Source organism: Trichosurus vulpecula, chromosome 1, assembly GCF_011100635.1.
Source record: "Trichosurus vulpecula isolate mTriVul1 chromosome 1, mTriVul1.pri, whole genome shotgun sequence".
NCBI lineage: Eukaryota > Metazoa > Chordata > Mammalia > Diprotodontia > Phalangeridae > Trichosurus > Trichosurus vulpecula.
In genome coordinates, this window is record NC_050573.1 from 94,050,468 (window position 1) to 94,073,374 (window position 22,907).

Genomic DNA, 22,907 nt, shown 5'->3' on the forward strand with positions numbered 1-22,907 from the left:
CTGAGTTCTGCCTTTAAGACAAATGGGTTCAATTCAATTCAGTTTAATCCAGTTCAACAGACATTTATTAAATGCCTCCTAGATGCCAGGCCCTGTACTAGTATCTAAAGATACAAAGAAACAGTTTCTACTTTCAAAGAATTGTCATTCTTTCACAACATGTACAAAAGGAAGTCAAAATTAAAAAAAAAAACACAAGGCAATAAAAAAGTAATTTTAAAAAGGAAATAGCACTGATAAGGAGAAACATCAAGGAAGGGTTTATGTAAGAAGTGGTGCCCAATTTGTATCTTGAAGGAAACTAGGTATACTACAAAGCGCAAGTGAGAAGACAGTCCATTTTAGACATGAAGAGCAACTTACATGAAATAATGGAGGTCAAATGTGGATTGTTATACATGGGAAATAGCTAGAGGCTAGTTTGTTGAAATTGAAAGTGCATTAAAGGGAATAATTTGAAATAAAGGTGGGAAGTTAGTTGGGAACCAGATAGTTTAGAGCTGATTTTTGCCTGATTTTTGATTGCCTGATTTTGATAGACAGATAGTTCTAGCATGGAGTTGGGTTTTACAAATAGAGGTAAGAAAAAGGAGGAGTAATCCAGTTTGGCTCGAAGAAGAGAAGTATGAAATAAAGCTCGACTTTTGGCTCCCAGCTCTTGGTGGTGAAGGAGCAACTTCTTTCATTTGTCCCAAATCCCCGTTCATCTGATACTGGCAGCCACCCCACAGTGTCCAGGCTGAGCCTCCACTTTGGTCGTTGCCATGCCACCTAAATTTGACCCTAATGAAATTAAAGTTGTGTTTCAAGGTACACAGGTGGTGAAGTCAGTGCCACATCAGCTGTGGCCCCACATTGGTTGCTTGGGTTTTCTCCCAAAAAGATTAGCAATGACATCATCAAGGCAACTGGTGACTGGCAAGGGCTAAGGATCACAGTGAAATTTACCATTCAGAACAGATAGGCACAGATGGAGGTTGTACCTTTTGCTTCAGCTTTGATCATCAAAGCCCTAAAGGAACCTCCTCTGGACAGAAAGAAGCAGAAAAATATTAAACACAGTGGAAACATCAGTCTTGGTGAGATTGTCAACATTGCTTGACAGATAAGTCACCAATCCTTGGCAAGAGACCTCTCTGGAATCATTAAAGATATATTTGGAACAGCCAAATCTGTGGGCTGCAACACTGATGGCAGACATCCCCATGATGTCATTGATGACATCAGTAGTGGTACTGTGGAATGCCCAGCAAGTTAAAAGCTACAAAGGAGACTATTGCAATAAATTAACATTTGACAAAAAAAAAGTAAGGCTGGAAAGAATAGAATTGGACTTTCTGGCCAAGATCGTTAGGTGCTTGATCAGGAGGTAGACTGCTCAGCTCCCATATACCTCCCATATACCCATATACCTCCAGCAAAACCCTGAAAACTCCACAGCAAACCAAATGATGATTAAGAACTCCAATGAAAAAATATAGTAAGTGATTTTTCCTACACCAGAACTGCACAAAAAGGTCAGCATGAAGTCTGAGGGTCACCATCACTAAGCAAAGGTAGCCTCCCAGGGTGCCCAGAGACAATTAGGCTACAAGCCTTTGTTTCCAGAGGCACCATGAGTGGAAGATTCATCAAAGAAAGCCCCAGGGTGATCAGATAATTCTAGGTTGGGGACCTTAAAAATCCCAGGCAGCAGAAACTGGCATTGAATAACTAGCAGACTAATTCTAAGACCAAATTGCTCTAAGGTCCTTAAGACTCTGTCCTGAGTTACCAGAAAGGACCCTGAAGATCCAGCTGTCAGAATCACAAAGATCCATGAGGCATAACCTTGGGAAATAGAGTCAAGTGGAAATAGAGTGAAGTGACCCAGGGAGATACAAAACAGGGCCAACTGCTGAGCCCAAAAGCTGAGAAAGAGGTGGAACATGGCCCTAACACAAAGTCGTAATTCAAGAACTACAACTGGAAAAATGAGTAAATCAAAGAAAATGACAACTAGTATCAAAAACGTTTGCAAATCTGGAGGCCCACAAAAGTAGGGGCAAATAACTCCATGATAACTACAAGTAGAGATTCAAAGGAAAAAGAAATAGATTTCCCATAAGGATTGCATAAATAACTAGGAGAAATGAAGCAAGATAAAAAAAATAAAATAAAAACTCTGGAGAAAAGAGTTGGAAGGAAAATGAATAGCTTAGGAGAAAAAGTTCCTTAAATAATGGACTCTCTGAAAACTAGAATAGACCAAGCAGGAATCAATTGTTCCATGATACAACAAGAATATTAGAACAAAATCAAATTTAAAAAAATATATAAGATACCAGATATCAAAAATTTCTGACTTGGAAAACACATGAAGGAGAGAGAATTCAAGAATTATTAGACTCTCAGATCCTGAAGTCATTGAAATTGGTCACAGCACTCATTCTTTGCAGCTTGTAAACCATGATTTAAAAAGCCTATTTTAAGAAATCATAAATGAAAACTGCCCACATCTATTAGAATCAGAGAGCAGAGTAAAAATAAAAAGAGCCCACTGACCACTTCCTAAAAGGAACTTCAAAAGGAAATATCCCAAGCATGTCATTGTCAAAATCCAGAGCTCTAAAATCAAAGAAAAAAAATACTGACTATATCCAGAAAGAAGCACTTAATGAACATATTTAAATCACATAAAACCTGTCAGTTTCTAACATAAATAAGACAAGATCTTAGAATACAGTTCCAAAAAACAAAAGATATAGACTTGCAACCAAGAATAATTTTCTTTAAAACATGCTGTAATCCAAGGGAATGGGAGAATGACTTGAAAGAATTAAGGACATTAAAGCATTTATGATATAAAATCCAGAGATAAGTAGAACTTTTGAAATAGAAACACAAGAGCCCAGAGAAAGTTATTTGAGAAATTTTAAGGAGCTGTATGATGATGCAGTGCTAACATTCTAATAGTAGAGAAAGAAGCAGGTAATCAACCTTTCAGAAAACAAAGGTCCTAGGAATAGATTGGATATATTGTGAGGGTTTGAATTGAGAAACAAGAAGGGAGGATCAAACACTACTGTACAATGGAGGAAAACATGGGATGGAACTTGTTTTTTCTCATAATTGAAATGCATGAGTATATAAACATGGAGGAAGAGAAGAGCAGGTGTGAAGTGAATTTCATAAAGGAGGTTGAAACAAACATACACATAACAATAATAATTTGGTAGTGTTGTTCTTCAGTTCTTTCAGTTGTGTCTGACTCTGACCCCCTTTGGTGTTTTCTGGCAGAGATACTAGAGTGATTTGCCTTTTTTTCCCTTCTCCAGCTAATTTTATAGATGAAAAAACTGAGGCAAAGAGGGTTAAATGACTTGCCCAGGGTCACACAGCTAGTGTCTGTCCAGCCCTGACACTCTATTCATTGTATGACTAGCTGCCCAATTTGGAGTATGTGTGTGTGTGTGTGTGTGTGTGTGTGTGTGTGTGAGAGAGAGAGAGAGAGAGAGAGAGAGAGAGAGAGTGATAGAAAGGGGGTCAGAGTCAAAGAGGATGATACCAGGGAGGGAATAACTTTGAGCAAAGCCACATTCCTGATCCTTGTAACAACAATGTTGCTAGCAGCTTCTATGGAGGTGAAGGACCAACAACACCAGCACACAGGAGGGCTGCTAGCACAGATCCTTTGATCTGCTTTTCTAAGGAAAGCGACTTTAAGGAATTAACAATCTCACTTTAATTAAATATACATATGTCATTCACTTGGTTCAGGAGGAAAAGCTAGCAGCATGAACCTCAGAGCAAATACAAACAGAAATTACAAATGGAAACAATATAAACAGATCAACATTTCTGTCTAACCAAATCACAATACATAGTTAGCAGAGAAGCACCAACATCTGGTTTTTCAAAGGGTGGGGTTGCTTCAACAGCTTACCCAGAGCCTCGTCATCAACACTCTTTCAATGAGTGTGCCCCCAAAGGCAAAACTTCAGATCTAATATACAGGTCTCAGGGGCAAGGGATGCCACAAACATGGGACTCAAACTCATGTGAACTAGGCTTTCCCTTGACATAAGCAGGTCATCAAAGACTCCGGATTCAATCAAAGATTCCCTAGTGCTGAGAAGCACTTCCAAAACAAAGATAATAAAAAGTTTACTTTGCTTGCCATTACATTTGAAAGGCAATACTCATTACCTCAGCATTCCAAAAGAGAAACCAATAAGAGTCCTACCATAATTACTATAACACATCTGAATGGGGGACAAAGAAGGGGGAAAAAGAAAAGTAAAATCTCAGAGGTCATCCTAGTTTGCCTCTTAGACAAATTGAACATAAGAATTTCATGAAGGTAGTGTAATATTATTACCCCATAGGAAATGATAAAAGAAATTATTTTAGAGAATCCTGCATAGTCTGTACTGATGCAAAGTGAAGTGAGCAGAACTGTGAGAACAATTTATATAACTACAGCAATATACATAGAAAAACAACTCTAAAAGACTTAAGTACTTTGATCAATGCAATGACCACCCCTGTTTCCAGAGGAGAGATATATATTATTCACCTCCTGGACTCTCTCAGAGAGTAAGGGAAATACTTTTAAGTAGTGATGTTGATGTCAATTTTCCTAATTTGCCAAATTGTTATGTTTCAGTCATTTCATTGGGTCTGACTCTTCATGACCCCATTTGGGGTTTTCTTGGCAAAGATAATGGAGTGGTTTGCCATTTCCTTCTCCAGTGCATTTTTACAGATGAGGAAACTGAGGCAAACAGGATTAAGTGACTCACCTAAGGTCACACAGCTGGTAAGCGTCTGAGGTCAGATTTGAACTCAGGAAGATGAGTGTTCCTGATTCCAAGTGCCGGCCTCTATCCACTCCACCATCTAGCTGCCCTTGTTTGTAAAATGGGGTATAATATTTTTATACCACCTCACTTGCAGGGGCACTGTGAATAAATGTGCTGCCTAAGTACAAGTAAGTTAGATATCATACTAACAGTGAAATGGCTATGGATTTGTAGTCAGGAAGTCTGGGTTTCAATCTGGGTTCAGATAGGAAAGAAAGGACTATGTTATTGTGACTCACTTCATCTCTTTGAGATTTGGTCTTCTTGACTATAACATGAAGAGAAGACCTTCACTATCTACTTAAAGTGTTTCTTTAACTGCGTTATTATTACCATTCAAAAGACAAGTAGAAGCCCTTAACGATCAAAACTAACTGACCACCTCGGGGCTAGGTCATGGGGGAAATGAGCTTCACCCATGGATAATTTTTAAGCTCAGAAAAGTATTCATTCTATAAGGTCAGCACCATAGTGCAAGAAATATCTCCAAGAAAAGTATTTGTATAATCAGTTTGTAAGTGTGACACTTCTAAATTATATTTATTCAATTTACCTCCATCCTAGTCCCCTTTCTCTCAGCTCATGTCTGGCTCTGTCAGCATGCTGAATCCCCTATTCTTAGACTATGCATTAATGTGCATTATTCATGGTTATCAGGTTAGAGAACTGTGGTTGAGTGGTTTCTATTTTTACAATAATTAAAGGGTTTGGAATAGGGAGGGGTTAGTGGCTTATGTACACTGGAATAGCATTGTCAGATGGGGATAAACAGCTAAAAGTTACAATAAATAAAGGTGTTATGCCCTCAGTCTGCAATGTTGAAGGGTTTTTTTTTTTCAGAAGTTTGTGTTTCATAAGGACTTAAAGTCAGAAATCAAACCTAGAAATGCCTCCCTTTCCACCTTAACTCTTTTGGAGAGACTGGTCTCCTCTAAATTTGGTTAAGTCCACCAGTGGGCAGGCATTTTCTGAATGCTCACCATCACCCAGAGTTAGAGGTGATAGAGGGTGAGAAAGAAAGCAATAATAGCAACCAAAATAATAATAATAGCTCCCCTAACCATGTGTATATTACTCACAGTTAACAAAATCTATTCATCTCAACAACCTTGTGAGCTAGGTAGAGCAAGTGTTATTGCGTTTTGGTAAGATTGGACCTCAATGAGGTGAAGTCATCTAGCCCAGATAGAGCACCTCCAAGGGCACACTGAATAAACTGGCAGATATCAAGATGGAATCATTCTCAGATGTATTTTGGAAAAATCAAAAAGGTATTCAATATCATCCCAATTAAATTACTAAAAGAATTATCTTACCGAGTTAAAAAATAATAGCAAAGATCATTTAGAAGAATAAAAAGTCAGGAATTTCAAAGAAACCAGGGGAAATAAAAAGATATAAAGGAAGGAGATTCAGCAATATCAGACTTTAAACTATGAGGTGAGAGTATTGTCAAAGCATAAAATGAAAAATTTCAATTATTTTAAATTAAAATTTCTTGTATAAATAAAACTATTGTAGCCGAGAATAGAAGGAATGCAAAAAAGTGGGGGGAAAGCTTTCATAGACAATCACTCTGATAGGATTGCTTGTGTTGGAATATTGCTGTGGTGTAGGAAATTATAAGCTGGTTGATTTCAAAAAATATGGAAAGATTTGGTCCTATAAATGAAGATATTATCTACCTTCATAGAAAGATATCACAAGTGGAGATGTACATAGTATGGTCTTACATAAATATGTATTTTTATAGATATTTTGTGTATACATATATATTATATATTTATATGTATAATATATATATCCATTTTTAATTGTAGCCTTATTTAGAGTGGGGAGAAAGGAGGGGAAAAATAAAGTAAAAAGTGCACAGCAGAGAACAAAAAAAAAAACCTATAAGGAATGAAAGAAAAGCTGGGTAGCTTAGAAAACAACCCATATTATTTATTACACAGTTTTCTTGAAATGGAAATTTATTATTTTATATTAAGTCTGCTTATATTCTGCTGTGTACATTGCAATATTCGTTTTTTTTTCTTTTCTCATTTTATATTTATATTTAAAATAATAAAATATTTACAAAAATAATCAGTAAGGGCCTGGGAGCAGTCAAGGCCTGGAGAGATTGACACATGCCCCAGCCTATTGCTATAATTGTCATAGTTGTTGTTAACATCCTCATTATTATTATACTTATGATCATTTTATGTTCTTAAAGCGAACAGTTTAGAGGCATTGAAGTATAAACTAATAGAATTCTAGAGCTTAAAGATGGTGCCTGGAAACTTAGCAAAGCTCATAGGATCGTTGATTTAGAGCTGGAAGGAACCATAAAGGCTGTGAAATTGTCAAAAATCAAGTATATTACAATGATAAAAATGGGTCTCAGAGAAGTTGTGTCTTATCTAATGCCAAATGGTTAGTAAGTTGAAGAGCCAGGATTTGAACCTGTCTTGTCTGATTCCAGATACACTATTCTTTCCACAATATCATCCTGCCTCCTGGGAGAAAACATAATTTGCCCTTTGCTTGACGATGAGGATGATGATGGGTCATGGTTATGAACATAAGTTATTGCGCTGTAATTCAGCAATGTCAAAAGTCAGTAGTTATTAACAATTATAAAGTGCCTACTATGTTCTTGGTTCTATGTGCTAAATGCTGGGAATACAAATTAGAAAAAGAAAAAAAAATAGTCCCTGCCTTCAAATAGCTTATAATCTCAGGTGGGGGCTTGGGGTGAGACAGGATATATGGAGCACCAGAGGGTCCAAAGGAAGCAGAGCATCTGATGGTGAATGAAGGTCACTGGGAAAGTCTAAGCCCTTTATATAAGAATGTCTTGAGAGTTCATTGCTCTACTCCCCAGCCCAACAATCAGAGGGAAGAGGAGACTGAGGGTAATAAGAAAGCCTGGAGTATTGAACCTGAATAGATCTCCAAGGTGATGAGATTTTAGGTCATGAGCTTATCCTGGGGGAGGCCGAGCCAAGCAGAGCAGCTGAGAATAAATGGATGCTCTGAGGGTCTATAAGCTTTATAGGCCATTTGCTCCCACACTGAATTATCCTAGACAGTTATGCACTCTGAGCTCTTCTGTCTACTATTAGAAATTTTTCTATTTTTACACTTGCTGTTGCAACAGATTGTCAGTTTTCACCTTCTCCTTGCTATTTGTGCTCCTGACTCTTAACAGCTCCCTTTGAGCCCCAATCTTGCTTCTAATCTCTTTTTTTTCCCAGGAACCTAAGTTATTAAGCATATATGTAGCAAGTGTTTGTGAAATAGGTGGGACTAGGTCCCTATCGTGGAAGCCTGAGGGGTTCTTTTATAAGTAAAGCACTGAAATTTTAAATACAAGGTTTGGAGTATTTCTTTGTCTCTTCTTTGTAACTCCATTAGCTTACATTCTGGGTTTTTTTGCTATGTACTGGATAATTGGGGCCAAATGCCTTCATCAATAACCCAGATAAGTAAAGTGTAACTATGATTTTATTGTATTAATTGGACACATCATTCCAAAAAAGTTGCAGAACTTTTAATAATAATTACAAAATAATTATGTAGCACTTTGTGGTCTATAGTTGGTGACTGTAGCAATAAGTCATCATTGCATAGCATTTTATGGTATCCAGTTACTGCCTTACAACAAATATGCTAGCTACATAGTACAAGTATGAATTCTTTTTAATTAATTAATTTTACAGATGAAGAAATCAAGACTTAGAAAAGTGAAGTTATTTGTCCAGGATCACAAGGATAGTTTAATAACCATACTTTACGACATTTCATCCTCTTACCAACCCATTGTAATAATCAGCAATATATGCCAGAGTAGTACTGTATTTTGAATGCAGATGAGGTCAGACTGAGAACGTACTTTCAAAATAAACAACAATAATATTTTTCAAATCACTCCCAGGCCTATAGCTATTCCACTGAATCTTACTGCTTCTTCATAGTGACTTGAGGTAGTTCATGATACATTCAGGCACTGACAGTGGGGAGTGAAAAACTTGGGAAAGCACTATAAATAGTGATTAGATGAGATATTGCTGAGATAATAATGAAACATCAAATATCTGTGTCAGTTTGGCTCTTCTTGGGGAATGCAATTTTCATATTAGCAGGAACACATCTTGTAAAATGTCTGGATTCAATGATAACTTGAAAATTGAAATTTTGCTGTCTGCATTTCGGATGAAGTGTACAGGCCAGGCTACTAGTCTTCATATATAAAAAGGAACACTTAAGAAAATGGCCTTTGAAGTTGTTCCTCCCTCTGTCCCTAGGTAGTTCTTTGATAAGTTTCTTTGATTACATAACAGTGACTGCCTAGGCTATGTATTTATCCCAACAGAACCCTGTGGAAGGAAGCTACTTACAGCAAATGAAGGGAATGGTGCAGGTCCATCATAACCATGATTTTTGGTTGTCTTCTTGGCCACTTTGCCAGATGATGATGATGATGATGATGATGATGATGATGATGATGATGGTGATGATGATGAAGGAACTTTAAAAACCTTACCAAGCAAATGTGTTTATTCAAAGCACAGCCCAGGTTTTGCCTCTTTTAGTGCCTTCCTGGTCTATCTTCTCTTTTCCTCTTGCTGTCTATTACTTGGATCATATTTTATATTCACTTGCTTGTGTATATACTAGATTCTCCCAGTAGAATATAATGTCCTACTTAGGGCAGGGGTTCTTAATCTATTATGTGTCTTGGACTCCTTTGGCAGTCTAATGAAGCCCATGAACCCCTTTTCAGAGTAACCTTAAAAAGTACCTGAAAGAAATGAACAATTTCAATTAGAGTTAGTGAAAATAAATATGTATTTTTCCCATCCAAGTTCATGGAGCCCCTGAACTCTATCCAGAAGCCCCCAAAGGACCTGTGGACCCCAGATTAGGAATCAGTGTCTTTAAGGACAGAGACTATTTACTTTTTCTTTTGTTTTAAACTTGTATCCCAGCACCTTGGACCGTGCTTAGCCCATAATCGATACTTAATAAGTATGTATTAAGTTGCGTTGAATTTGAATGTTGGAAAGGCAGCCTCGTGTGTAGATTAAAAGCCAAAATGCCAAGCCCTTAAACTGATTGAGGGTGAGACCATTCCCTTAACTTCTTTGACCCACAGTTTCCCCAGCTGTCAAAATGGGGACCTAGCTCAGGGGTGGGATCTTGTGGCCTAGAGTCCACATGTGGCCTTCTAGGTCTTTGGGTGCAGCCTTTTGACTTAATCCAAGTTTTATAGAACAAATTCTTTTATTAAGGGGATTTATTCTATGAAGTTTAGATTCAGTCAAAGCTGCCTTCACACACTTAAGGACCTAGAGGGCCACATGTGGCCTCCAGGCCACAGGTTCCCCACCTCTGCTGTATCTACTTCAAAGGAATATTGTGAAAAAGGCACTTTCCAAATTTTAAAATGCTTTAAAATATAAGTTCCTTTGTAGTATCATAATAATAGTTGATACTTATATCAGGATTTAAGCTTTGAAAAGAATTTTCATACGTTGAGTTGTTTGACTCTTTCAATCCTGTGAGGTAGATACTTACTACAGGACCCTAAGAAGCTAGGTGGAGCAATGACTAAAGCTTTGATCCTGGAGTCATCAAGACCTGAGTTCAAATCCAGCCCCAGATAGCTATTAGCTTTGTGACTCTGGACAAATCACTTAACCTCTAGCTGTTGAGTCATTTTCTGTCGTGTCCAACTCTTCATGACCCCATTTGGGGTTTTCTTGGCAAAGATACTGGAGTGGTTTGCCATTTCCTTCTCCAGCTCATTTTATAGTTGAGGAAACTGAGGCAAACAGGGTTAAGTGACTTGCCCCGAGTCAAACAGCTAGTAAATGTTTGAGACCAGATTTGAACTCAAAAAGATGAGTCTTGCTGACTCCAGGCCCAGCCCTCTAGCCATGGTGTCACCTAGCTGCCTCTAACCTCTCATTGCTCCTGGCTAATCTCTAAAAGCATAGATTACAGCGAACATGCTAAACTGCATTTGCGGAGCGAGTTTCTTCTCCCTGGAATTCCCTCTATTAATGAAATCATAAGAGAAGTACCTACCCTACTATGTGCTAGGAATATAGGGACAGAATAATAATAATGACAACCATTTATATTTCTATAGCACTTACTCTATGGCAAGCATTATGCTAAGCTTTTTATAATTACCTTTTACTACAACAATTATTACAGCAACCCAGAGAGGTAGATGCTGTTAATTATTCCCCTTTTACAATTGAAGAGACTGAGGCAAACAGGTTATGTGATTCGCCCAGGGTCACACAGGTAGTAAGTGTCTGAAGTCACATGTGAACTTGAGTCTTCCTTACTGGTATTCCAGACCCAGAATTCTATCTACTGCACTACCTACCTACCTCTCCACCCCTTCCCAAATCAACAGACTCCATTTTACAGGTGAGGAAAATAAGACATTGAGAAATCAAGTGCCCAAGATCACATACCTAATTAGTATCTTGGGTGGGATTTGAACACAGGTCTTCTCAACTTCAGGTCCAATGATTTAACTACTGCTCTATTATGAACAATTAATTTTCCTTTTCTGGGCCAGTTGACTTATTTGCAAAATTCATTCATGCAATTATAGAATGTCAAGTCAGAAATATATTTAGAGACTATATGAGAAGTTATTAACTTCTCTGCCATGGCCCCTTTTGGTAGTTTGGCGAAGCCTACAGACCACTTTTCAGAGTAATTTTTTTAAATAATTAAAGGAAATATTAAATTCCAGATAGAAGTAAGTGAAAACAAAGATCTAATTTTTCACCTTTCCCAATTTATAGACCTCCCTGAAAGCTATCCACAGACTACTGGTCAGGAACTCCCGATTGCAACCAAGCCCTTCATTTTTACAGCTGAGGAAACTGAGTCTCAGCAAAGGGAGATGGTTAGTACAGGGTTGAACAAGTCATAAGAAGCATAGCTACTTGCTACTCCCTAGGTTTTGAAATTTCCTGAACCTACAGAATTAGTCATAGATAGAATACGTATTTAGGGATCATAGAAAATAACTAATTGAACTCCCTATTTTATATCAATAAGGAAACAGACTTGGAGAGGATAAGAACAAAGCCTGCCTCAGGTGCCACCCCCATACAACGCTCTTTCAGATCCCCCCATCCTTTCTTTCCCTTGCGGAACTACTCTGTATTATTTTGCTCTAAATACTTTGTGAACATGCTGTATCCCTACCCGGAGACTATAATCTCCTTGAGGGCAGGGTCAGTATCATTTTTGCCATCAGCACAGTACCTTGCACAGAGTAGATGCTAACTCTTATTTTTTGTTGAATTTATTCGGAGACTTGCCTACAGCCACATTCAGATAGTAAATTTTACAGCTGAGATTCTAACTTGGGATTTCCTGACTGAATTCAGATATCTTTCCAATGTATGCTTCGAAGATCCTGTCTAGCTTAAAATGTTTACCTTCCTGTGGTTGTAGTGGTTGGCCATGGCAGGGTGAGGGCAGCTGGTAACTGGTAAGTTAAATGTGGTAGAGAAAATGAAAAAAAAAACCCCAAACCCCCAAAACCCTCATCTCCAAATTAAAGGCTTTTGTGCTAGAGGAGAGAAAGGAACCAAACAAGTGGGTACTTGCCAGGGTTGTCATGTGGAAACAAGAAGCAGCCAAAGGGATTAGGGGGTATGTGGTTTAATGTGGGGCTCTAAGTAGGGCTGTAAAGTGATTTGGGGTGTCATTCCCCCAGTAGGAAGATCTCAGTCTATATTAGCTTAAGTCAAAAATCCTTCTGAGGTAAACGATGCCATTTGAGGTCATGGTTGTTTTCTTCTTAAAGTCCTCCTTTGTGAACTTGGCAGTGCCTTTGACAACCCTAAGGGTGGGAACTGAGGCTGGCAGGCCTGGCATTTGAGCTCAGGAAAGGTGCAGAGGAAGTATTCATTTTGTGGATTTATTTAATGCTTCAAATGGGTGTTTGCCCGTTGCTAACAAGGGTAAATAAAAATTTAAGCCTCCTGCAGCATCTCATCTCTCCCCCACCCTCACCCCAAGGTCTGGGGAAGGCAAGACAAAGGTTAGCTGTACTAGAGGTTTGCAGCCTACAAGGATTTGAATCCACAATTCAAGGGGAAAAAACCACTGTGGAAGAAATCTTCCTATTCAAAATACCAGCATCTGAATCCTATAGACAGTTTTTCCTTTTTCATGGTATCAGACTTTGCTAAAAAATAGGTGATAATAAAAGTGTTTCACCTGGTGTACAGGACATTTGCCTCAGACATTTCACTGTGGGCAAATGATTTCACCTTTCTGAGCCTCAGTTTCCTCATCTGTAAGATAGGGAACATCACATCTACAGTACACATTTTGCTGTGCATATCAAATAAAGTAACATGTAAAATATTTCATAAACCTTCAAGAGCTGAATCAGTACAACTTTGTATAATTCTTCATATTCTTACCTCTTTTTGGCTAAAGTAAGTGTGCAGATTCATATCCCTAACTGGATTTCCTCTTTTTTTTTCTTCCAGTTGGAAGTAATTAATGGCACAGGGGAAGACCTGAGTTTAAATTCAGCCTCATCTGTGTGAATCTGGACAAGTCACTTAACCTCTGTTTGTCTCAGTTTCTTCAACTGTAAAACAGGAATAATAAAAACACCTACCCTGAAGGGTTGTTGTCAGGCTCAGATGAGATATTTGTAAAAAGCACAGTGCCTGGCAAGTAGTAGTCACTCTATAAATGCTTATTTCCTTTCTCCAATCCATCTTTTATATCTCGGTAGTCTGACAATTCTTGATGGTATCATTATCCTCACTTTACAAATGATTGATGAGTCTCAGAGAATTAAGTGCCATAAGGGTGCTAAGTGTTAGAAGCAAGATTTGAACCAAGGATTCTTGTTCCCAAATCCAGCACTCTCAGCTGCCATATCCTGCTCTCTTTTCCTTCTGTACCATGTTGTATTTTGACCAATAGTAGCTGCTTTTCCCTTTCCAACTTATTAACTTGTGTTGGCTTACTGTTATCTGGGACTGCTTCAAGTGGCCTTGATTACTTCTTTTAACTATTCCGTGTGAACTAGGGCAGAATGGAAGGTTACCAGGGAAAATGACATAATGAAGCTTGTTAAATTAGCATCCTTAAATTCACTTATAATGTTAAGTGTCTCAGGCTAGAGGGCAGCTCATTTTTCTTTGGCAGAATAAAATGCATGGACTTCATGACAGCTGTTTTCCTTGCTCCTCTGTGACCTTTGGTGGCTCTGAATTGATATTGGTAACCTTATAGTTAGAATTACTAGATAAGGTTACTATACCACTAAGCAGAGGAATGTCACAGTCTGCAGAGCTCCTGTATTTCAGCAAGATATTTGACAAGTCAATCACACAATTTCTGCTGACAGTATGGGAAGATGTGGACTCCATAATAGCACAGTTAAGTGTGTTTGGAACTGCTTGAATAACAAGGTCAAAGGAATAATCATTAATGGATTAATGTCAAATTATGGAAAGGTACTGAGGGCAGCACCCCAGAGAATCTCTCCTTGGCTCTGTGCTATGTGACTTTTTCATCAAAAACTTAGATGAAGGCATAGATGTGGATGCAAATTTGTGGATGACACAAAACTCAGAGAATTTCCTTGAATGTTATATGACTGAAGTGAAATCAAAATTGATCTTGACTAAAACCAAGAGTTTAGCTCATTAGGAATAAATGTAAAGTCCTGAATTTAATCAGTCTACATTAATAAAAGTGTCTAGAAGAAGAGAAATGACAGTCCCCTGCCCTTGACCTTCATCATACAATATCTAGTATACTGTGTCTGGTTATGATGTGCACCATATCTTAGTAGGTTCATTGACCATCTGGAAGGAGTGAAAGAAGGCTGAACAGGTTGATGATTGGTCCTCATAATCCTACAAAATAAATGAAAACCATCTGCCAATGAAAGATAACTAACAGTGGTAGTGAATTTCCCATAATTAAAGAACTTAAGATCAAGGATTTAGCACTAGAAGGGACCTGGGAAATTATCTCATCTAGCAGGTCTCAAACTTTTGGAATTGGAACTATGTCATGTATTAGAAACATACCTAGACATGAGGTCAAAAGGCCTAGGTTCAAATCTCAGCTTTGTGGAGAGTACTCAGCTGGAGTTGGGAAAATCTGAGTTCAAATCCTGCTCTGTTACTATTGGCAATTCACTTAACCTCTACTTACCTCAGTTTACTCAACCATAAAATGGGGATAATAATACCATCTATGTCCCAGGGTTTTTGTGAGGATTAAATAATATAATATTTGTCAAACATTTATCACAGTACCTAGCTCTTAGTTGGTGCTTAATAAGTGTTTCTTTCCTTCCTCCTTCTCTTCCTTCCTACTTCCCTCTTCCTTCCTTCCCTCTCTCCCTCCCTTCCTTTGTTCCTTCATTCCTTCCTTCCATATATCATCATTATAACCATTCCTATTGGGCTTTAAGATTTACAAAGAGTTTTTCTCACAATGAACTTATAACAAAAAATATATTGTCCTCATTCTATATATGGAGAAACTAGAGAGATAAAACTATTTTCCCAAGGTGAAACATCTGGGAAGAGACAAAGTGCTTGCTCATCTTGAGGTTTTACCCCTCTGGGCTTCAGTTTCTTAAACTGCATAATTAACTCTTGGTCAAGGTAATGTTTAAAATTCCTTCAAGCTCTTCAGTCTTTAGCATTCAAGAAGATAGACGTAGAAATCCTTACCAAAACTCTAGGACTTCAGCTAGCACTTTGTTTTCATTCTTTTACAAATATATTTATTATAGGCCTTTTGTAGGAGCCATATCCTTGATTAAGATTATGGGTGGGACTAGGCCAACCAATCAGTCAACAAACATTTAGTAAATACTGACTGTGTGCTGGGCACTATGCAAAGTGCTGAGGATAACAATGACCTAACTCAGGGTCTCTGCCCTCAAGGAGCTTACATTTAAATGGGGGAGATAACATACAAACACTATGTAAGAGCAGGATACATAGAGGGTAAATGGGGGGAAATCAGAGGGAAAGCATTAGATATAAGAGGGGCTTAGAGAGACTTTGCCAAAGGAGAAATTTGGCCTTAGTTTCAAAGACTATGGGCGGTGCTTCATATAATAGTGGGTTTTTTTAATAATTATTCTTCAAAAGGAGGATAGGATTTTATTGAATTGAATTGGGATGTAGACAAAACAATGAAATTATAGCTATTGGAGCTTTCTTCAGCTGCAGGGTCATGGAGTAAGTACCTTGGTCATTGGCAAAAGTTTAGTAGTCTACAAAACTCTTACCACTAAAGGCCCTTAATTCTTGAAACTTGCAAATGCCCCAAACTTGATTTCTATTTTGCCTTCTGCTTGGGTCTCACTCTTCCGCTCTTCATCTCTTTCCTTCATTCCTGCTCTTGCATTCTAAGCTTCTGACAGTTGCAATCCTGTTGCCAGGAGGGTAAAACCTTTCGTATGGAACCAATCTGCAGTAGAAAACTGAGATACCTTACTTTTCTGAAGTATGTTTGTATTGGAGAAATGGAGTAAATACAAAGAACCCATAATGGTAACGAGAACTCCTCTATCTTCCAACTTTAGAGAGTACATACAAGGTGCTTAGTATGATAATAATTAATAGTAATAGTAATAATATAAGGGAAAGGGGAAGGGAATAAGCATTTCTATAGTAGCTACTCTGTATCAGGCTCTGTGCTAAGGGCTTTACAATTAACAGCTCGTTTGATCCTCATGACATGCCTGTGAGGTAGATGCTATCATTATCCCTGTTTTATGATTGAGGAAACTGAAGCAGATAGAAAGCAAGTGACTTGTGCAGGGTCACCCAGCTAACATTAATACTATTTGTGTTCTCACCGATAACAGAATTATTACATGTAATAGTAATAGTAACAAGAATACCTAATGTTTCTATAACATTTTAAGGATTACAAAGCACTTCACAAATATGTCACAACCTCGGCTAGAATGTGCTATTATTGTCCTCAATGTACAGATGAGGAAACTCAGACAGACAGAGGTAAAGGGACTGGCCTGGGGTTCCACAGCAGGTAAACGTCAGAGGCTGGATTTGAACTCAAGTCTTCTTGACATGACGTCTAGCACTCTATCCATTACGCCATATAGCTGCCTCATTTGTATATGAAAAACCTGAGGCTCAGTGCAGCCGAGTAACTTGTCCAGGGTCACATAACTAAGATAGTGGTCTAGAACCAAGACATGAAACTGGATCCTGATGCCAAGTCCAAGCTTTTTTCCCAGCAAACTAAATTACTTCTTCATCCACTAAATCTAATATCTAGTGCTTACCACAGTGCCTGGTACAGAGTAGGCACTTAATAAATGCTCATCTACTGACTGGCTTATTGATTAAGGGCCTTCTTTGTGCACACCAGGTGCTATGATATGAAGACAAAAACAGTATAGTCCCTGACTTCAAGAAGCTTATAGGGAGCAATATGTTCATAGGAAATTATACAGGTTATGCCATTTCTCAAAAGTCTTAGTACTGAACTAAGCCTGTTGGAACTCCCCATATATGTGCAAAGCCATTTCTAAATGGACATCACTAGGAAATGTAGGGGCAGGGAGTGATCATGATGGGCTCCCTTGAGCTGAGCTTTGAAGGAAACTAGATATTCTTTCAGGCGAAGGTTAGGAGGGAGGGAATGCTTGCCAGTCCTGGGGAAAAGTCAGCACAGAGGCAAAAGATAGAATGTTATGTATAGGGAGGACCCATCAAGACAGCTTGGCTGGAATGGAGTGTATGTGAAAGACACTAATAGGGAAGAAGCCTGTAAAGTAAGGTTGGAGTCAAATTGTGTCGCGTTTTAAAAAATAAATAGAGGAGTTCATATTTTATTCTGGGGCGAGGATGTGACATGGTCAGGTCTGAGCTTTAGGAATATTGATTTTGTATCTGTGTCAAAGGTGGACTGGAAACAGGGATGCCAATTAGGGCAGTTTAATACTCCAGGTAAGAGGTGATGAGTAAGAGTGGTGGCTGTGTGAATAGAAAGAAGTGAATGTATGCAAGCTATACTGTGGAGGTAAAATGGCAGGTCTTGGCAACAGATGCAATGGTTAAGGGAAGAATCAAGGATTACTTTGAGATTACAAACATGAGTAATTGAAGTGTGGTGCTGTCCTCAAAAAAATAGGAAAGTTAGGAAGAGAAGAGTTGGGGTGAAAAATAATGAGTTCTGTTTTGGACAGGTTGAATTTGAGATGCCGGACCTTTATTATGGATGTGAACTAGACTATGGAGGTAGAATTGACAAAGTTTGGTAACTGATTGGATGTGAGGGGCAATGGTAGGTGGAGGAGTCAAAGATTAATTTGAGGCTACAAACCTGGGTAACTGAAAGGGTAGTGTTTTCCTCAAAAGAAAGATGGTACTGAGGAAGAAGAGAGAGTTTGGGGTGAAAGATAATGAGCCCTATTTGGGGCATATTGAATTTGAGATCCTAATGGTACCTTCAGTTGGAGATGTCCACAGGGCAATTGATGATGTGAAACTGGAGTTCAAGAAAGAAACAAGAACTGCATATAGCAATCTAGGAATTATCTGCATACAGATGGTAGCTGAACCCATGGGAGCTAAATACAAATTAAACAATGCTTTTTTAACAGTAATTGTGGACCAGCAAAAGTGGCATCTTTATTATGGCATCAGCATTTTACAGAGACGTGTTTATAGTTACTTTTTTTCCTCATAGGATTATCCCCTAAAGGAAAATAAAAACAATCTGTATTCTGATATTATACTTTTTAAGTGGCATACTGTGCTAGAGGCTATGGAAGACTTGGCCTCCTTCCAGCTACCTTTGTGACTCCATACATGTGATCCCTGGGTTATTACTGATTCTAAAATACAGGTTGTGAAGGAGAAAGTATTCTGTTTTTCAAAATAATTACCCATGATTATAAAATTCAACCAGTGTTTGTGACTGGGTTTTGAGAATGGCTCTCAAATAGTGAATCAACTTGAAGAATTGTAGATTTAGAACTGGAAGGGATTGGAAAGACCATTGAGACTAACCTCCCCTTATTTTACAGATAGTATAATTGAGGTACAGAGAGCTTAAGTGAATTGCCCAGTGTCACACAGTAAGTATCTGAGGGTGAAATTGAACGTGGGTCTTCCTGACTCCCAATTCTAGCACTCTCTACTTTACTATGATGCCTCCAGTGTTTCAGTATTTAGATTCATAGCAACATAGCTCTAGAAGCAAAAGGAACCTCAAAGACCATCTCATTCAACCAATTCATTTTTGTAAATGAGAAAACCAAACCTATAGAATTGCAGTGACTTTCCTAGTATTAAGAAAAAAAATCCATGATTCTGGTAGCTGAAATTCACTGAATGTACCTATAACTTTGCAGTCATACTAGAATTCCTTCTTTCGATATAGATCACCATCCCTGTATGACTCAGTTAGATGCTTGTCCTAATCCATTGAAGCTATTTTTGGGAACCTAAGGCATTTCCATTGAAGCAATCCAGTACTAAAAAATGATTGCCTTTTATTCTGGGAGAATTTTGCTTTATATAGAGAAAGTTACCTAACAAGGTATGGTGTAGTGGGGCAGCGAAGCAGTAGGGACAGTGGGACTAGAGGGGACAATTATATACTGTGAGCACAGTTTTCCAAGAAACCAGGATACAACTGATATCTGTAGGGTCAGACTATATCCATGGAGGCATTACAGCCTTAAATGAGGTGGTCTGGAATCCATAAGAGGAGAAAGAAGAGCATCAAGGTAATGAAACCAGCACCCTTTGATCCTGATGCCATGGTTATATGCCTTAGACATATCTCACATGAGGTTCTAGCAGGAGTTCCAAAAAAAGAGCCAGATATTTTATAAGAAAGAGTAGGTCCTTGCTCAGGTGTATTTGATTGGTTTCCCACCTCTGATGTCACATGCAGTAGGTGCCAATTAGCTAGGAAACTTGATGATATGAGCAATGAAAACTTCAGGGAGAGGGTTCCAGAAAAGGGACAGGGGAGGATTGAAGAAGTCCTGGGCAAAAGAAGGGAGGAGGGGACTATTATAAAGTCAAGACAACCTGTAACCGACAAGGATACACAAGATGTGCTTGAGGTTTTTCTGAAGTACCAAAACATACTTCAAAAGTTGATGTTGCCAAGGGAAAAATAAACAAAAACTACACCTTGTGATAGATTTGAAATAACATTTAAACTTAGACTTGGCCTTGGTTAACAAATAAGACAGCAGAGGCAATGTCATTACTAGGTCCCAGCTCAAAGACTTTTCAGCTTGATAGAGCATACATTCTACTGGCATGGCATGGAAAAGTCGAGTCCTTTCTGTACCAGAATGACACATCAGAGGCTTTGCTGAGTGAGCCATAACATGAACAAAGACAGTGCATGTGGCCAAAGAATGTGGGTATAATGAGATATAATTATGCTATGATAGGCAGAGGAAAGGGGAGTAATTGGGGGAAAAATGTAAAACACATCACAAACACCCTTTTAAATTTAATCTTCAGAAAACTTAAATTTTGTGAGTCTTTAGACAGTGGTTTCACATTTGACTTTGTACCATCTTGGATAAATAAATAAAAGGAGTTTGTGATGTAAATCAGTAGGGCAAATATGAAGATATCGGTAATATTTTTCCTGCTTTCCTTTCCTTAAGAAAATTAAGGGATTTGGGAACTTTAGACATCAGACAATATAGAGTGCTGGACTTGGAGTCAGGCAGTCCTAAGTTTTAATCTTGCCTGAGACATTTCTGAATTGTCTTACCCTGTGCAAGTCACTTAATGTCTTACAACCTCAATTTCCTTATCTGTAATATGTGGGACCTTCCTCAAAGAGTTATTGTGAGACTCATATGACATAATAGTTGTAAACACTATATACATGTTATCTAGCATTACTATTAATTCATTGATTATTAAGCCATTCATTAAAGCAGGGATGGTCAGAAGCTTTAATAAGTAGTAACAACTCCCACTTTTTAGGGCTTTAAAGATTACAAATCACTTGCTTCACAACAATGCTTTCAGGGAGTGCAAGTACGACTTTATCCCTTTGACAGATGAGAAACTTTAGTGCTCAGAGAGATTAGCAGACAAACTAATAGCCACGTTTTTTTTTTTTTAAAAAAACATCTTAATTTAAAGACATCCTACCACCAAAGAACGTTTTAAAATAAAATTCAATTTATTTATTTCTGATAAAGAGAAATTTATTTTCTCTCACTCCCACCCCTTCACCTACATGCATAATCAAACAAAAAATATCCCCTAATGGCCATATCCCAAAAAATATATTTTTCAGTCTGTGCCATGAGTCCATCTCCTTCTGTCAGGAGGTAAATAGCATGTTTCACCATGGATGCTCTGAAATCATGATTGGTGATTGTGTTGATAGGGAGTTTTAAGTCTTTCAAAGTTGTTTGTCTTTATAATGTTGTTACTGCTCTATAAATTGTTCTTCTGTTTCTGCTTACTTCACCTCTGCTTCAGTCCATACAAGTCTTTCCAGTTTTCTCTGAAACTGTTCCCTTCATCATTTTGAAAAGCACACTAGTATTCCATTACATTAACATGCCATCATTTAGTCAGCCACCTCCAGTTGATGAACACTTGGATTCCAATTATTTGTCACCTCAAAAAGAGCTGCTATAATATAACCGTACATATGGGTTCTTCTTTTCTTTTTTCCATTTTTTAAGATACAGACCTACTAGTGATATCACTGGGCCAAAGAATATGCATAGTTAACAACTTTTTTAAGCATAGTTCCAAATTGCTTCTGGAATAGTTGGATCAATTTACAGTAATGCACGAACGCACCTATTTTCCTACAACCCCTCCAGGATTTGCCATTTTCCTTTTTTGTTATCTTTGCCAATCTATTGGGTATATGGCGAAACTCAGAGTTGCTTTAATCTGTATTTCTATAATAGTTCTTTGGAATTCTTTTTGATGAATATTGATAGCTCGTATTTCTTCCTATGAATATTATCTATCCAGGCTTTTTCTTAATAGGAGGATTTTGTCGATAGAGGAATGATTTTTATTCTTTAAATCTGAATCAGTTTGAGGTTCTTCTGAGGGTCCTTGTGTACCACAAGGCAGGAAGGCAGTGACTCTTCCTTGGCCTCTGACCCCAGGGTTTGTATACACAGTCCAGGAGTCAGCCGAGGTGAAGTTCCTGGTTTATAAGAAGCTGGTCACCATCCCCACTTTGAGCCTGGACAATATCTACCTGATTGGGGGTGGGGCATGGGAATCTGGGAACTTTTAATCTTGCTTTACCTGTGGAAGTACCTCTTTGGCTGGCAATTTACCTAAAACAAAAATGTCAAGTGATTCCTCCTGAATGGATGGATGTTAAAAAATTGGAGGATATTTGACATCAAGAGATAAAGTAGAAAACATTTATTCCAATCCTAGTTTTATTACATGAAACTTAACCAAATTGTTGTTAAACCATGCCTTAGATAATGCCCCCAAAGCAAATGAGATCCAGATCCTGGGGATTGTTCTTCCTTTATACCAGAAGACTACCAATGCCATCATGATGTTGGGGTTAAGGTGTAGTGTGTTCAGTTGTGACCAATCAATTATGCTTGACGAGAGGTGCATTTGAACATTTGGGATGGAAATGTCTCTAGATTTGTGTATCTCGATACCCTGATTAAGTAAGAATATGTGGGATATTCAAATAGCCAAACTCTGGGTATCTGCAGACAGTTTTGTCAAGCTACAGGAAACACATGCCAAGCTAGATAACCTGATCTTGTTGGAAATCAGAACTACTGTACCATTCCTCAGACAAGCCCTAAATAATATGTACAAACTCCTCATAGACCTCCATCCTGTAGAGAGTACACAGTCTCTAGACTTTTAAAGGAAAATGTAGCAAGAGTCCCCCTTTTGGAACTATGCCCAAAGGGCTTTAAAAATGTGCATACCCTTTGGCCCTGCAATACCACTTCTAGGACTATATCCCAAAGAGATCATACAAATGGGAAAAAAACCCACATGT

General features: G+C 38.2%; 1 protein-coding gene and 1 pseudogene across 1 annotated transcript in view; both read left to right on the forward strand.

Moving 5' to 3' along the window:
- Positions 1–22,907, forward strand: part of COL22A1 (collagen type XXII alpha 1 chain) — a 570,107-nt gene that overhangs the window by 224,218 nt on the left and 322,982 nt on the right. The gene's annotated exons all lie outside the window — the stretch shown is intronic.
- LOC118854178 lies at positions 971–22,769 on the forward strand (annotated as a pseudogene).